This window comes from Marmota marmota, unplaced genomic scaffold, assembly GCF_001458135.2.
Source record: "Marmota marmota marmota unplaced genomic scaffold, marMar, whole genome shotgun sequence".
NCBI lineage: Eukaryota > Metazoa > Chordata > Mammalia > Rodentia > Sciuridae > Marmota > Marmota marmota.
This window is the reverse complement of record NW_026000174.1, coordinates 55,323,443-55,340,188: the sequence shown is the minus strand read 5'-3', so window position 1 is coordinate 55,340,188 and position 16,746 is coordinate 55,323,443. Positions and strand designations below refer to the sequence as shown.

At 39.8% G+C, this 16,746-nt stretch overlaps 1 protein-coding gene across 16 annotated transcripts in view; it reads right to left on the bottom strand.

The window, feature by feature from the left end:
- Atg13 (autophagy related 13) overlaps nucleotides 1–16,644 on the bottom strand; it is a 49,142-nt gene extending 32,498 nt beyond the window's left edge. For 3 of the 16 annotated variants that reach the window (XM_048788713.1, XM_048788715.1, XM_048788717.1), the window contains exon 1: nucleotides 16,265–16,627. The gene's annotated coding sequence lies outside the window, so the exon portion shown is untranslated. Of the gene's footprint in view, nucleotides 1–6,198; nucleotides 6,269–12,681; nucleotides 12,807–15,579; nucleotides 15,693–16,264 lie in introns of all 16 variants that reach the window. The other 13 variants (XM_015477848.2, XM_048788711.1, XM_048788712.1 and 10 more) reach the window with 11 other exon arrangements.
- Nucleotides 16,645–16,746: the final 102 nt, after the last annotated feature.

Sequence of the window (16,746 nt, the reverse complement as noted above, 5' to 3'; positions counted from 1 at the left end):
GCTCACCCCCAATTTGAGATGGTCCTACTTCAGCCTCTGAAAACATTGGGATTACAGCTGTGTGCCATGGTGCCCCACAAGGCACATTCTTACTTTGATATTGGAACTGTAGATTCGTAGTACCTTCACTTCTTTAATCCTCACAGGAGTCTGTGGTACAAACTATTTCACTTCCTGTTCTCTCTTAGGCACTCAGATTGTGGCTTCTTCTGCACCACCAAATAATTTACAACCCCTTTTCTAACTTTCTGACTTCCAAAATTGAAGAGAAATATCTCCTTTTCCATGGGTCCCATCCTTTGTCCTTGCATATCTATATCCCTTTTATTCCATTAATGTAATTTTTGTAGAGTTTCAGAAGAAAAGGTAGATGGATATACATACTCAATTTAAGTGTCATTGATCTGGGCTAGGGATGTACCTCATTGGTAGAGCACTTGCTAACCTTGTGCAAGGAAGGCCCTGTGTTCAGTCCCCAGGAATGCTCATGCATGCACACACATTCACATGTGTGCGCACATATACACACAAAACACACAACCAACATCAAATACCACTAGTCAGGTGTGGTGACACATTTCTGTAATCCCAGCAACTCAGGAGGCTAAGGCAGGAGGATGACAAGTTCAAAACCATCCTCATCAATTTAGTGAGGCCCTATGCAACTTAGTGAGACCCTATCTCAAAATAAAAACTAATAAAAAGCAGGGGATAGGAATAGGAAAGATAATAGAATTAATCGGACATTACTTTCCTAGGTTCATATATGAATACATGACTAGTGTAAACTCCACATCGTGTACCAATGAAAGAATGGGAAGTTATACTCCATGTATGTATGATGTCAAAATACATTCTACTGTCAGGAATAACTGAGAAAAAAATAGTGATAATAATATAAAGGGCTGGGGATGTGGCTTAGTGCTTAAGTGCCCCTGGGTTCAATCCCCAGTACCTCTAAAAACAAAAAACAAAACCCAAATAATACTGATCTATAGGAGCTTATATTTTAACATGGGAGAAAGAGACAACAAAAAGAATAATTAAAACACATGTTTGAAAAAATAAGTGCTGTAGAGAAAGATTAAGCAGGGAAGGTATTAGGGAAGACCTTGCATCGAGGTAACCTCTGAGCAAGGAGAATATCTGAAGAAAGGAAAGACAGAAAGCCTCAGGGATGAGAAAAAGCTTGGTGTGCTGGAGGACAAGGATGAGCATGCAGCTCAGAATGTAAAATGCTAAGACCACTTCTGAAAAGTCTGTCGGTTTCTTATAAAATTAGAAAATAATGGGCTGGGTATGTGGTTTAAGTGGTAGCGCGCTCGCCTGGCATGTGTGCGGCCCGGGTTCAATCCTCAGCACCACATACAAACAAAGATCTTGTGTCTGCCAAAAACTGAAAAAATAAATATTAAAAATTCTCTCTCTCTCTCTCCCTCTCTCTTTAACAAAAAAAAAAGAAAATACTACTTACCAAATAACCAAACAGTTCTATCCCTAGGTAGTCATACAAGATGAATGAAAAAGATGTCCTCATAAAAATTTGTACACACATTTTATAACAGCTTTATTCACAGTAACTCCAAATGGAAAACAACTCAAACATCTAATAAGGGGAAAATATATTAATGAATTATAGGACTGGGAGTACAGCTCAGTTGTAGAGCATATGCATAGCATGCATGAGGCCCTGGATTCAATCACCAGTATCAAAAAAACAACCAACATGCACACATACATACATATATATATGGTATAATTACATAATGCAATTCAGCAACCCACTGAATACAGACAAAAACTCTTCCTGAAAAATACAACGGAGGGGCTGGGGATGTGGCTCAAGTGGTAGGTAGCACGCTCACCTGGCATGCGTGGGGCGCTGGGTTTGATCCTCAGCATCACACTAAAAATAATAATAATAATAATAAAGATGTTGTGTCCACCAAAAACTAAAAAAAAATAAATTAAATTAAATTTTAAAAAATTCTCTCTCTCCTCTCTTAAAAAAAAATACAACGGAATCTCACATAATAAGTGAAAGAAGGCACAAAAAACACAGGAGACTTGCAGCTATAGGATACTCTAGAAAAGGAAAATATCATCTTTAGTGATAGAAAGCAGACTGGTGCGACAGGGGAGGTGGGGATGGAAGAAAAGGGAAGGGGAAGAAGGTACAGAGGATAGGAATTTCCGCATTTTCAGTGTAGTGGTAATTATAAGAGCTAAGTGTTGCCAAAATTGATCAAGTGGTAAATTTAAAATGTATGTATATATCTTATGTCCATTATACCTCAATAAAGTTGATTTTATAAAAGGACACCCCTGCTGGGTCTCATGGCACATGCTTGTAATCCTATAACAGGGGAGGCTAAGGCAGGATGATCTCAAGCTCCAGGCCAGCTTTAGTGACTTAGTGAAACCCTGTCTCAAAAATAAAAGGTGTTGGACATGTTGCTCAGGGGTAGAGCATGCCTGGGTTCAGTCATTACTACAGGGAAAGAAAATAAACGATTGCTTCAGCTGCTGTATAGAGAACTGCCAGAAGGGCAAAACTAGAAGCAAAGATATCAACTAAGGTGACAATTATAATGTAATAGCAATGTTTTTAAAATACAGATTTAAAATAGTAATAGCCAAATGCAGCTAATCTTAGGGTTTTTGAAAAGCAAAATTATATGTGAGACTTTATTTTTATGTGATGCTGAGGTCTGAACCCAGTGCCTCATGCATGCTAGGGGAGCACTCTACCGCTGAGCCACAACCCCAGTCCTCATTGACTTATTTGAAGGATGAATGTTATAAATCCCATTCAGTTGTTTTGAGTAATAATTGCACATTAACTTTCACATTTGCATAATGACTACTTTTAGTCAAGAAACTTTTTAAGTGCAGAAACTTTAAAAGCAATAATCTCAAAACTATTTCAAAAGCCAGGTGTGGTGGCACAGGCCTATAATCCAACTAGGCTAAGGCTGAAGGATAGAAACTTTAAGGTCAACCTAGGCAATTTACCAAGTCCCTGTATCAAAATAAAAATGGCCACCAAAAAAAAACAAAAAACCAAATAACCCAATCAATAAATGGGCCAAGGAACAGAACATACACTTCTCAGAAGAGGATATACAATCAATCAACAAATATATAAAAAATGTTCAACATCTCTAGCAATTAGAGAAATGCAAATCAAAACTACTCTAAGATTCCATCTCATTCCAGTCAGGACGGCAGCTATCAAGAATACAAACAACAATAAGTGTTGGAGAGGATGTAAGGAAAAAGGCACACTCATACATTGCTGGTGGGACTGCAAATTGGTGCAGCTAATCTGGAAAGCAGTATGGAGGTTCCTTGGAAAACTTGGAATGGAACCACCATTTGACCCAGCTATCCCACTCCTTGGTTTATACCCAAAGGACTTAAAACAGCATATTACAGGGACACAGCCACATCAATGTTTATAGCAGCACAATTCACAACAGCTAAATTGCAGAACCAACCCAGGGGCCCTTCAGTAGATGAATGGATAGGGAAACTTTGGTATATATACACAATGGAATATTACTCAGCATTAAAAGAGAATAAAATCATGGCATTTGCAGGTAAATGGATGGAGTTGGAGAATATAATGCTAAGTGAGGTAAGCCTATCCCAAAAAAACCAAAGGCTGAATGTTTTCTTTGATATGAGGATGCTGACTCATAATGGGGGCGGGACACTTTAGATAGAACTAAGTGGGGGAGGAGAAAGGAGGAGGCAGAGGAGTAGGAAAGACAGTAGAATGGGTTAGACGACTTTACAATTAGTGTTGGCGAGGATGTGGGGAAAAGGTACACTCATACATTGCTGGTGGGACTGCAAATTGGTGCAACCAATATGGAAAGCAGTATGGAGATTCCTTGGAAATCTGGGAATGGAACCACCATTTGACCCAAAGTCTATACCCAAAGGACTTACAAACAGCAAACTACAGGGACACAGTCACATCAATGTTTATAGCTAGACATCATTACCCTAAATACATGTATAAAGACACAAATGATGTGAAAATACTTTGTGTGCAACCAGTGACTTGAAAAATTATACTCTATATGTAATATGAAATGAATTGCATTCTGCCGTCATATATAACAAATTAGAATAAATAAATAATTTAATTAAAAAAACACACAAAAAAAGAAATTACCTTTGAGCTAAGTGTATAAAGTGTATATGAAATATAAGTGAATTTTATGTTAGGACGTGAGTCCCACTCCCAAGATATCTCCTTATAAATTTGGAAATATTCAAAAATTTTTAAAAAATGAAATCCAAAAAATTCAAAAAATAAAAATGACCCAGGCAAGGTGGTGTTTGCCTGTAATCCCAGCAACTCTGGAGGCTAAGGTAGGAGGATTACAAATTCAAGGCCAGCCTCAAAAATGTAGTAAGAACCTGCCTTGAAATTTTAAAAAGGCTGGGGATATAGCTCAGTGGTAGAGCTGCCATGAGTTCAATCCCCATCACTAGCAAAACAACAAAAACAAGGCTCAAGAATTGTTTTAGAATAAAGGAGAAATGAAGAGGTACGATGACTAAATGCAACTCTTTGAGCTGCATGGTGGTGCATGTCTGCGATCCCAGCAACTCAGGAGGCTCAGGCAGGAAGACTGCAAGTTCAACACTAGCCTCAGCAATTTAAAGAGGCCTGAAGCAACTCAGCAAAATCCTGTTTCTAAATAAGTAAAAACTATAAAAAAGGTCTGGGGATGTGGCTCAACAGTTAAGCGCTCTGGGTTCACTTCCCAGAAGCAAAAAACAAAAACAAAATAAACCCTTGACCCCGGTCCAGTTCCTGGATTTTTAAAAATGCTGCTACCACCAGGCAAGGGGGGCAGTAGCACACTCCTTATAAGTCCAGCAATTTGGGAAGCTGAGGTAAGAGGAATGAAAAGTTTGAAGCCAGTCTCAGCAATTAAGGGAGCCTCTCAACTTAGCCAGACCCTGTCTCAAAATAAAAAGCTAGGAATGAAGCTCACTGGTAAAGTACTCCTGGATTTAATCCCCAGTACCTGCCCCCCACCAATTGCTCTAAAGTATTGTAACAATTGGCAACATTTGAACACTGCTTTTCTCTAGGTAACAACATGCATAAATGTTAAATTTCCTATATTTGATACAATTTAATTTGACACAATTATACTTTGGTTATATTCAATCCCCTTCATTGTTGGGACACTCATATGCCCAGCTCTTTTTGTTGTTGTTGTTCTTTTTAGTTATACGAGATAGTAGAATATATTCTGACACATCATAAATTCATGGAATATAAAAATAAAATAAAATTTAAAAATGAATAAATAAATTCATGGAGTATAACTTTCCATTCTTGTGGTTATACGTGATGTGGAGTTACACTGGTTGTGTATTCATATATGAACATAGGAAAGTCATGTCCAATTCATTCTACTATTGTCTTTCCCATTCCCATCCTCCCTCCCTTCCCTGAAAACACCCTGTCCAATCTGGTGAACCTCCACTACTCCCTTCCCCCCACCTATTGTGAGTCGGCATCCACATATCAGAACATTCAGCCTTTGGTTTTTTGGTGACTGGCTTATTTCACTCAGCACGATAGTCTCCAATTCCATCCATTTACCAGCAAATGCCATAATTTCATTCTTCTTTATGGTTGAGTAATATTTCATTGTGTATATGTACCAGCCCAGCACCCGCCACCTCTGTGGCACTGGGAGTGGAACCCAGCATCTCATGTGCACTAAAGGTATGCTCTATCACTGAACTACATCCCTAGCCTTATTTATTTTTTTTATTTTGAAAAGTGATCTTGCTTAATTGCCCAGGCTGGCCTTAAACTTAGCTTCCTCCTGCTCCTATCCTCACAAATTGTTGGGATTACAGGCCTTTGTCACCACACCTGACACACTCTGGTTAACATTCTTATTTTCAGGAGATACAACTGTAACTTCTCAAGGGTGCAAGGAGGAAAAAACAAACAAACAAGGAACATATTATCAAATAGGATATATAAGAGAGAAAGAAGTGCCATACATAGTGTACACATCTGCAATTCCAGCTACTAGGGGGACTGCAGCAGGTTGATGATAAGTTCAAGGCCAGCCTGTACAACATATCAGAAATGCTGTATCAAAAATAAAAAGGGGGCTGGGGATGTGGCTCAAGCGGTAGCGCGCTCACCTGGCATGCGTGCGGCCCGGGTTCAATCCTCAGCACCACATACAAACAAAGATGTTGTGTCCACCAAAAACTAAAAAATAAATATTAAAAAAATAAAAATAAAATAAAAAGAGCTGGAGATGTAGCACAATGGTAGGTTACCCTGAGTTCAATCCTTAGTACAGAAAAAAGAAAATAAAGAAGAGAAAAAGCAATGTGTGAATCTAGGTGAAGGCTAGATGAAAATTCATTGTAATTTTCTTACAGTTTCTCTGGAGAGCTAAAATTCTTCAAGAGAAAATCAAGTTAACAAAAAATTTGCCACCAAGTATTCTACAACGGGGCTGGGGTTGTGGCTCAGCAGTGGAGTGCTCACCTGGCACACATTGGGTGCTGAGTCTGATCCTCAGTACCACATAAAAATAAATAAATAAGATGGAGGTATTGTGTCCAACTACAATAAAAAAAAAATTTTAAAAAATATTCTACAACAGAGGAGGGAGGGGGAATGATACTGGCTAAATCATTGTGTCCAAATTATTGTGTACAAATATGTAACAATAAATCTTATACAAATAAAATAGACCAACTTAAAAAAAAAAAAAAAAAAAGACCTACAACAGCCAGGAGCCTTGGAACATGCCTGTAATCCCAGCAACTCAGAGGGCTAAAGTAGAAGGCCAGCCTCAAGCAAGAGGCTAGGCAACTTGGCAAGACCCTGTCTCAAAAAAAATTTTTTTTGGGGGGACGGGTACTGGGGATTGAACTCAGGGCACTTGACCACTGAGCCACACTCCCAGCCCTATTTTCTATTTTATTTAGAGACAGGGTCTCACTGAGATGATGCTTAGTGCCTCACTTTTGCTGAGGGTGGCTTTGAACTCATCATCCTCCTGCCTCAGCCTCTTAACCCACTGGGATTACAAGCATGTGCCACTGTGCCTGGCCTGTCTCAATTTTAAAAAATAAAACAAAAAAGGCTGGGGATGTAGCTCAGTAGTAGAGGGCCTCTCGGTTCAATCCCTGTACTAAGAAAAAAAAAAGGCACATTTAAAATGTACGACTTAAGGTTTTATTAGTCACAAAGATATGAAGATCATCACCACCAACTTGGTAGAAAAGTTTCATCATACCAAAAGGAAATCTCAAATCTGAATTATCAGTCACTAACGTTCTTTCTGTCTCTATGGATTTCTTTATTCTGGAAAATTAATATAAATGAAATCATATAACATGTGACTTTTTAAAAATTATGTATTTTTTTTAGTTGTAGGTGGACACAATACTTTTATTTTTTTTTATATGGTATGAGGATCTAACCCAGTGCGTCATGCATGCCAGGCAAACGCTCTACCATTGACCCAAAGCCCCAGTCCCAACATGTGACCTTTTATGACTGGCTTTTTCACACAGCATATGTTTAAAAGGTTCAATCTATGTTGTAGGACACCATTCATTTTTATGGCTGAATAATATTCTACTATGTGGATATGGATACACATATTGCCATATCCATACATGCATATACACACACATACCACATTTGTGTTTCCTTTCATCACTTGATGGCCTGAGTTATTGCGACTTTTTGGCTAGTATAAATAATACTGCTAAAAACATCTGTGTACAGTTTTTAGGTTAACATATGTTTTCAATTCTCTTGGGTATATAACTAGAAGCTAAATTCCTGGATCATATGGTAATTCAACATTTAACTTTTTGAGGAACTACAAAACTGTTTTCCAATGCAGATGTACCATTTTACATTGAGTAGTGGGCTGAATTTGAAGATCTAGATATAAAATAAGAACAAAAGAGGCAGAGATCTCAGACTATATATAGGTTTCTTCCTTCATTTCCAAGTAATTTCCTATTTTTCAGTCCCTCTCTGTTCTTTCATTCTATGATTCCATAATATACAATCCAGATAGATGTGCTACTGCTATATTTTATTTACAAGAAAGATGAATTTTTTTCTTTTATAAAACAATTAAATAGCCAGGTGTGGGGAGCGTGCCTATAATCCCAGGAGGCCAAGGCAAGAGGATGGCAAATTCCAGGCCAGCGTGGGCAATACGGCAAGAACCTGTCTCAAAACTTTAAAATAGAAAAAAAAGCCTGGCCAGTAACACAAGCCTGTAATCCCAGCAACTTAGGAGGCTGAGGCAGGAGGATTACAAGTTCAAAACAGCCTTAGCAACTTGTTGAGACCCTCAGCAACTGAGTGAGACCCTGTTTCAAAATAAAGAACAAAAAGGTTTGGAGATATGGCTTAGTTGTAAAGCATGACAGTTCCAGAGAGGACCAACTAGGGTCAAAATGTCACTGTTCAAAGTGAAGGAGCTGGCTGGTGTGATGGCGCATGCCTATAATCCCAGCAGCTTGGGAGGCTGAGGCAGGAGAATCACAAGTTCAAAGCCAGCCTCAGCAACTTAGTGAGGCACTTAGCAACTCAGTGAGACCCCCATCTCTAAACATAATATAAAAAAAGGGCCAAGGATTGGGGCTAGGGTTGTGGCTCAGCGGTAGAGTACTCGTCTAGCATTTGTGAGGCCCTGGGTTTGATCCTCAGCTCCACATAAAACTAAATAAAATAAAGGTACTGTGTCCAACTATACTTCAAAAAAAAGGGGTGGAGGAAGCTGAGGATGTGGCTCAGTGGTTAAGAATCCCTGGGTTCAATCCTCAAGAAAAAGTGAATGAGTTGAACACCTGATTGGCGAACAGTATAGTAGATGGACCTTCACTTCTCAAGGCAAACATTAAACAGCAATGTATTTGGAAATGACACTATTTCCTTTGTCATTCTCTGCTGGGAGACAACCTACTGTCTCCCTTGAGAAAGCTCTCTGCTTGACTTTACTTTCTCCTAAAATAAAGTTTTCTTGCGTAACTTTTGCTGTCCGATTTTAAAATTTTCTTTCACTGCAACAAAAGAATTGAGGTTTGGAGCTTCAGTTCCCTATCCTTCTGTGACAAATTTTCTCTCATCTCTCTGGTTATTTTTGTTTGTTTGTTTGTTTGTTTGTTTGGTGCCAGAAACTAAACACAGGGGTGCTTAACCACTGAACCACAACTCCAGCCCCTATTATTTTTTTATTTTGAGACAGGGTCTCTCTAAGTTTTCAGAGTATTGCTAAGTTGCTAAGACTGGCTTTGAACTTGAGATCCTCCTGCCTCAACCTCAAGTTGCTGAGATTATAGGTGCGGTACACACCCCCACCCAGTTTACAAATTCTCTTTGAGTATATACCCAAAAGTGAAATGCTCGTTCATATAGTAATCCTATGTTTAAGTTTTTGAGAAACCACTATACTATTTTCCAAATCAACTGTCCTCATTTTACATTCCCACCAAAACTAAAAAGGACTCCAATTTCTCTATCCTCACCCAATTTCTGCTATTTTCTCCTGCCCCCCTCCTTTTTTTTTTTTTTTTTTTAATAGTGGCCACCTTAATGGGAGTGAAGATATAAAATAAGACTCAGTCTTTATCCCCAGTTCCTGTCAAAGGGCTCCAAAAAACTTGGAAATTGAGTGATAAGAGTTTTTGGCCTTCCATAATACCGGAGTTGATGTTAATGAGTTAATTTAGGGTGGGGACATTAGAAAGCTTCAATATGGGACTAGTCACCAAAAAAGATTAAGTGGATTACAGGGTTGTAATGTTTAGCCCTGCCCATGGGAGGAAGCAGGGTGGCTGGAGGATAAGCTCCATAAAAACTCTTGAATAACCAGATGTAATGCTTTCCAAGTTGCTGAACACCAATGTTAACACCAAACCGTGGCACACCCATAGAGGGCATGGAAGCTCCATACACCTGACGGCCCCACCCCATACTTTGGCCTGTCGATCTCTTCTGGTATGTCGTCTGTATCCTTTATAATATCCTTTTCAATAAACTGGCGAAAAGTGCGTCCAACTGAGCATGGAGGTACATGCTTGTAATCCCAGTGACCTGCGAGGCTGAGGCAGAAGGATGGCAAATTCAAAGCCACCTGAACAACTGAGACGATCTCAAAAATAAAATTTCAAGGGCTAGTAGAGTGCCTGCATAACATGTATGAGGCCCTGGGTTTTATTCTCAGTACCACAGGGGCAAGAAAAGAGGAAAAAAAGTAACATTTAAAAACAATTTTCCTTTTTTCTATTATTATCAAATGTAAAAAAAAATTAAAAAGGGAGCTGGGTAGGGGCTGGGGTTGTGACTCAGTAGTATAGCGCTTGTCTGGCATATGTGAGGCACTGGGCTAGATCCTCAGCACCACATAAAAAATAAATAAATAGCCGGGCGCAGTAGCACACACCTGTAATCCCAGCAGCTCAGGAGGCTGACACAGGAGGATCGTAAGTTCAAAGTCAGCCTCGGCAATGGCGAGGCGCTAAGCAAGTCAGTTAAGACCCTGTCTCTAAATGAAATATAAAATAGGGCTGGGGATCTTGCTCAGTGATTGAGTACCCCTGAGTTGAATCCCCAGTACCAAAATAAATAAAGGTATTGTGTCCATCTACAACTAAAAAAATATTTATTTTTTAAAAAAGGGCTCGGTAGCTGGGCATGGTCATGCATACCTAATCCCAAGGACTAGGACTGGGTAGGCTAAAGCAGGAGGAGCTCAAATTCATTGCCAGCCCCAGCAATTCTGCCAGACCCTCAGCAACTTAGTAAGACCCTGTCTCAAAATAAAAACATAAAAAGGGTTCGGGATGTAGCTCAGTGGTAAAGTGACCCTGGGTTCAATCCCCAGTACCCAAACAAAATGATAAAAACAAAAAAAGGGTTGGGATGTAGCTCAATTGTAGAGTACTCTAGTTTTTGTTTGTTTGTTTGTTTTGCTTTTTGTAGCTTTGGTACTGTGGATTGAACCCAGGGGCACTTTACCACTGAGCTATATCCCCAGCCCTTTTCATTTTGACAAAGGGTCTTGCTAAATTTTTGAGGTTGGCCTTGAATTTGGCAATCTTGTCTCACTCAGCCTCCTGAGTCCCTGGGATTATAGACATGGGCCACTGTGCTGGGCAAAGTACCCCTGGGTTCAATCTTCAATACTTATAAAAAAAAAAAACAAAAAACCGTTTTTGATGAATTCTGTGAGAATTTCCACAAATTACTGAACCCAAAGAAGGAACTGAGGGAAATCTGTAGTTGATTGGTTAAAAATGTAAGTGAAACATGGTAAGGTAAAACACACTTTTAGTCAGTTACTTGGGAGGCTGAGATAGGAGTATTGCTTGGGCCCAGAAGTTCACTAGCAGGTTGGGCAACAAAAAATATGTAGGTGAAAACCCAGCACTTACGATTCAGTTTTAATAATATGGGATAAGGAGCCAGGCATGGTGGCCCAGGCCTGTTATCCCAGTGGCTCGGGAGGCTGAAGCAGGAGGATTGCAAGTTCAATGCCACCCTCAGCAAAAGTGAGGCACTAAGCAACTTAGTGAGACCCTGTCTCTAAATAAAATACAAAATAGGGCTGTGGATGTGGCTCAGTGGTCAGTACCCCTGGGTTCAATTCCTGGTACCCCCAAAAATAAAAAAATTAAAATGTGGGATAAGGTCATCCTAGCTCACAAATTCTTGGTACAATTTTTTCATATAAAATGTTGGGCACATATTTAAAACAAACTAGGCACAGCTGGGGATTCGGATCAGAATGGAACACTTGCCTGGCATGCTTAAGACCCTGGGTTTTAACACTCAGCAAAGAAAAACAAACAAACAAACAAACAAAAGGTATTCATAGAGGACTGGGAATATAACTCAGTTGGTAGAGTACTTGCCTTCCATGCACAAAACCTTGAGTTCAATCCCAGGCACCATGAAAAAAAAATAATTAAAAATTAAAAGTCAATTTTAAAAAAAGGTATTCACGGAGACAAACTAAAAATGATTTATTGATTCCCTTTCTCAAAAAATATAAAATGGCTGGAGCCGAGCACAGTGTATATGCCTATAATCCCACTGATTTAATAGGTTAAGGCAGGAGGATCCCAAGGTTGAGGCCAGCCTCAGCAATTTATCAAGGCTTTAAGCATAATTTAGCAAGCCCCTAAGCAATTTAGCAAGACCCTGTCTCAAAAATAAAAAATCGCAGGGCATGGTGGCATATACCTGTAATCCCAGCAGCTAGGGATTTTCTTTTTTTGTTTTTAGTACTGAAGATTGAATCAGGGGCACTTGACCACTGGGCTATATCCCAAGTCTTTTTTTTAATATATTTTTTAGACATTGATGGGTCTTTATTTTGTTCATTTGTTTATATCCGATGCTGAGAATCGAACCCAGTGCCTTACACATGCTAGGCAAATGCTCTACCACTGAGCCACAACCCCAGCTCTTATCCCAAGCCTTTTTTTATGTTTTTATTTTGAGACAGGTCTCAGTCTGTGGCTTAAGGCCTCCCAAAATTGTTGGTTGGCCCTGAACTTGCAATTCTGTCTCAGCCTCCCCAACCACTGGGATTAAATGTGTGAGGAACTGCATCCCATTACCTTTCACATTCTTATCTCAGGTCCAAGGAATATTACATAAACAGCTCATGCTCCAGGCAAGGTGGTACAGGCCTATAATTCCAAAGACTAGAGCTAGAAGATGGCAAATTCAAGGTCAGCCTGGGTAATTTAGCAAGACCCTGTGTCAAAATAAAAAGGGCCAGGGATGTAGATTAGTGGTAAAGCACCTCTGGGTTTAATCCCCAGTATTGCAAAAAATAAAAAATAATAATAATAATAATAATTAAATAAAAGTGAATAGATTGATTGTGCACTTGGCTACAGGAAAATTTCCAATACTGGCTGGGGAATATCTCAATGACAGAGCATTTGCTTAGCGTGCTGGATATCCTGTCCTGGGTTCAATCCCACACTGCCATAAAACCAAAATAAATAAAAAGGAAAAATTCTAACGTAATATTGCCTATATCCAAATAACTAGAAATAAACAATGAAAAGTTAACCATGTGTAAATTAAGAACCTTTCAATAATAAGCACTGAAATAAAAACCAATATTACAAATTATCTAGAAATTAACAAAATGCAGAATATTTGGCATCAAAACAAATGATACAATAAAATGAGAATTCAGAGGTAAATTTATATAAATACCTTTATAATTAATACTCAAATATTAATCTCTGGAAACCAGAAAGAAAGCAAAATAAATCCAAAATAAATTGAAAGAGGGAATAAAGTCTATGCTTAATTAACTAGAAGTAATTTAAAAAACAATCCAAATAATAAGGTCAACCTCTGTTTTTTTTAAAATTCCAAGACACATAAATTAGTAGTGAAAACATCCTTAAGCCAGGCAGGGTGGTGCACACAGGTAATCCCAGTGAAAGGGGAAGCAGCCTCAGTAACTCAGTCAAGTTACTGAGCCTCAGTAACTCAGTCAAGCCTTAAGCAATTTAGTGAGATACTACCTCAACATAAACATTAAAAGTGTTGGGCATGTAGCTCAATGTTTAAGGGCTCCAGGGTTAAATACCCAGTACCAAAAACAAAAAACAAAAAACTTTAAGCCTCTATTTCAATGAGGGTATCTAATCTAAGTAAGCATCTAGAATTATCTCCAAATGACCTAGTAACTGTTGCAATACAAAGGAAATTAGGATAAAGGAGATGGGAACATGATAAGATTACTAAAAACAAAAAATGATTTTTAACTCTATTTCTTTCACATGTATATAAACAAAAAAGGAAAGTAGTATTTTACAACATAGTGGCACTAAATTATCACTTCCAATAATTCTTGATTCACTTTATTCACTTTATTTTCACTAAGGAGATAACAAATAATCAACAGTACAATTGAGTTGTTATTCTAAGTAGTGGTGATTTACATTCTTATCCCTTCTCTTGTAACCAAGGGCATATGAGGGACACCATTAGGATAAAACAAACTACCTGTACAATCTACACTGGCCTTCAGAGAAAGTTTAAAACAGCTAATTATTTTTAAATAATTTTAAGCCTATCTTGGTAGCACACGCCTGTAATCCCAGGACTCAGGAGGCTCAAGCAGGAGGGTTGAAAATTCAAAGCCAGCTTCAACAACTTAGTGAGGTCCTAAGCAACTTAGTGAGTTCCTGGTCTCAATATAAAACATAAAATGGCTGGGGATGTGCTCAGTGGTTGAGTGCCCCTAGGTTTAATCCCTGGTGCCAAAAAAAAAAAAAAAAAGAAAGTAAATAAACAGTAAAATATAAAAAGCGTTGGGGGAAGCCAGTCACAGAGGTGAACACCTGTAATCCCAGCAACTCAGGAGGCTGAGAGGAGGATTGATTGCAAGTTCAAGGCCAAGCTCAGTAACTTAGTGAGGCCCTAAGCAACTTAGTGAGACCCTATCTCAAAATTTAAAAAAATAAAAGGGCTGGAGTGAATCTCAGTGGTAAAGAGAAAAAAAAAAATTCTTAGCTGGGCAAAGTGGTACAAGCCTATAATCCCACCTACTAGAGAGGCTAATGCAGGGGGATGGAAAGTTACTGGCTAAACCGAGCAATTTAGCAAGACCCTGTCTCAAAATAAAAGTAAAAATGACTACGACGTAGCTCATTGGTAAAGCCCTTTCTCAACACTCAACATACACAAGGCCTGGGATCAACATCCAGAACTATAAAAAAATAAAAATAAATAAATAAACACTGATAATACTTCTCTTGAGCCATAAAATAGAAAGTTGAAAACAAACCTTATAATTTAGAGTTATAATATCCAATGATAAGAATACAGTATCCACACAAGGGCTAATACTCATAAAACACACACACAAAAAAAAACTTCAAAGTTGATAGAGTTTAAAGAAAGGGTCTGTTGTATTCTGGGTGCAGTGGTGCAGGTCTATCATCCCAATGACTTGGAAGGCTAAGGCAGAAGGATGCCCAGCCTCAGAAACCTAAAAAGTCCCTGTCTAAAAATAAAAAACAAAAAGGGCTCCAGATATAACTCAGTAGTAATGCACCCCTGTGTCCAATCCCCAACACCAAAGGGGGGAAAAAAAGATCTGTTTTTTCTTATTATGTACATCTCCTAGTGACGGTATTCAAAACATTCTTCCATGATAGAAGAGTTATAAAGTAAATGAAATGAGATAACAGGTACTTTTAGGCTGGGTGCAGTATGGTCCATCTGTATTCCCAGCAATGCTGGAGGCTGAGGCAGTTCGAGGCCAGCCTAGACAATTTAGTGACTCTGTCTCAAAAAAGAAAAGGGGGCTGGATTTGCAGTACCAGTACCAGGGTACTTTCAAATGCTTTACTTTTGATTTTTCTTTTTTTCTTTTCTTTTTTTCTTTTAGGTATGGGATGGCCAGCGGAGGATGAAATACCAACTGGAAGATAATTGACTGGGTAAGTGAAAACCGTTATGTATTAGTGATGAACCAAAGAAGGTACTTAACCACTTACCCAGAGATTTAATTAATGTGAATGGATCGCAGGCTTCCAGAGGCCGTTCCACTGCCAGTAAGATAGTCGTGAACCTTGGGTCCCTTTTTTCACTAGTCAACAGTCACCCTCACCTACACGTGGGGTACATATCAACAAATCTTGACTGGATGAAAACCTACCTCATTCATATTGGTACCCAACCCCGGAGTTAATGGCCCCAAAAATTACAACAAAAAGCCTAACGACCTAACCCAAAGAGTTGAGAAAGTACAGAAGGAAGCTCTGCGGGTCTCCGTAAAGACTGGGAACAATTAAAAGCCAATGGGGCTGGGCGCGGGGGCGCACGCCTGTAATCCCAGAAGCACGGGAGGCTGAGGTAGGAGGATCTAGAGTTCAAAGCCTCAAGCAACTTTGCGAGGCTCTAACAACTTAGCGAAAACCTGTCTCTAAATAAAATACAAAAAGGTCTGGGGATGTGGCTCAGTAGTTAAGTGCCTCTGAGTTCAATCCCCAGCACCGCCCCCCTCTCAAACCAACGAGGCCTACACCAACTCAATTTTCCCAACAGAACTTAGGGGCTCAAGGGACGCAACCTCAGCTAATAGGCTTCGGCTTCCACAAGGTGGCCGACGGGCCGCAGATCCATAGCCTCCCACCCGGGGGCGCTGAGAGATCTGGGGGTACCCTCCCCCAAAGTTAGTACCTGGAAAGCTGCGGCACAGAGAGCGGCTCGGAGTTCTCATTCCGGAGGCCGGGGCCTGGGACCCGCCAGCCGCGCCACCTGGCTGAGTGTTCCGCGCTCCGGGGCTGCAGTGACAGCCCAGGTCGCAGTGACAGCCCAGGTCGCAGATACCTCGTGCCTGAGGAAGCTCCGGGATCGCAGCCCCCCAGGCGTTTCGCTCGCAGCACTGAGCAAGTTGTCTCAATAACTTCGACTGGTCCTTTTCAGGACTCCCCTTACCGGTCAAACGATCACTCCTGCCTTAACCCAGCAGCCGGTCGCTCCCCAGCGCCGCCATCGTTAGTGTTTGTTTTCATCCGCTTCAGTGCTGGCGGTGGGGAGGGAGAGAGTTAGCGGAAATCCACCTATCCAACCTCGTCCGCACTTTCGCTACACCAAAAAAAGCACACTTAGTCCTTTGGATACCCAAAATCTCCACAAAAAAGTATATCTTCTCTATAGAA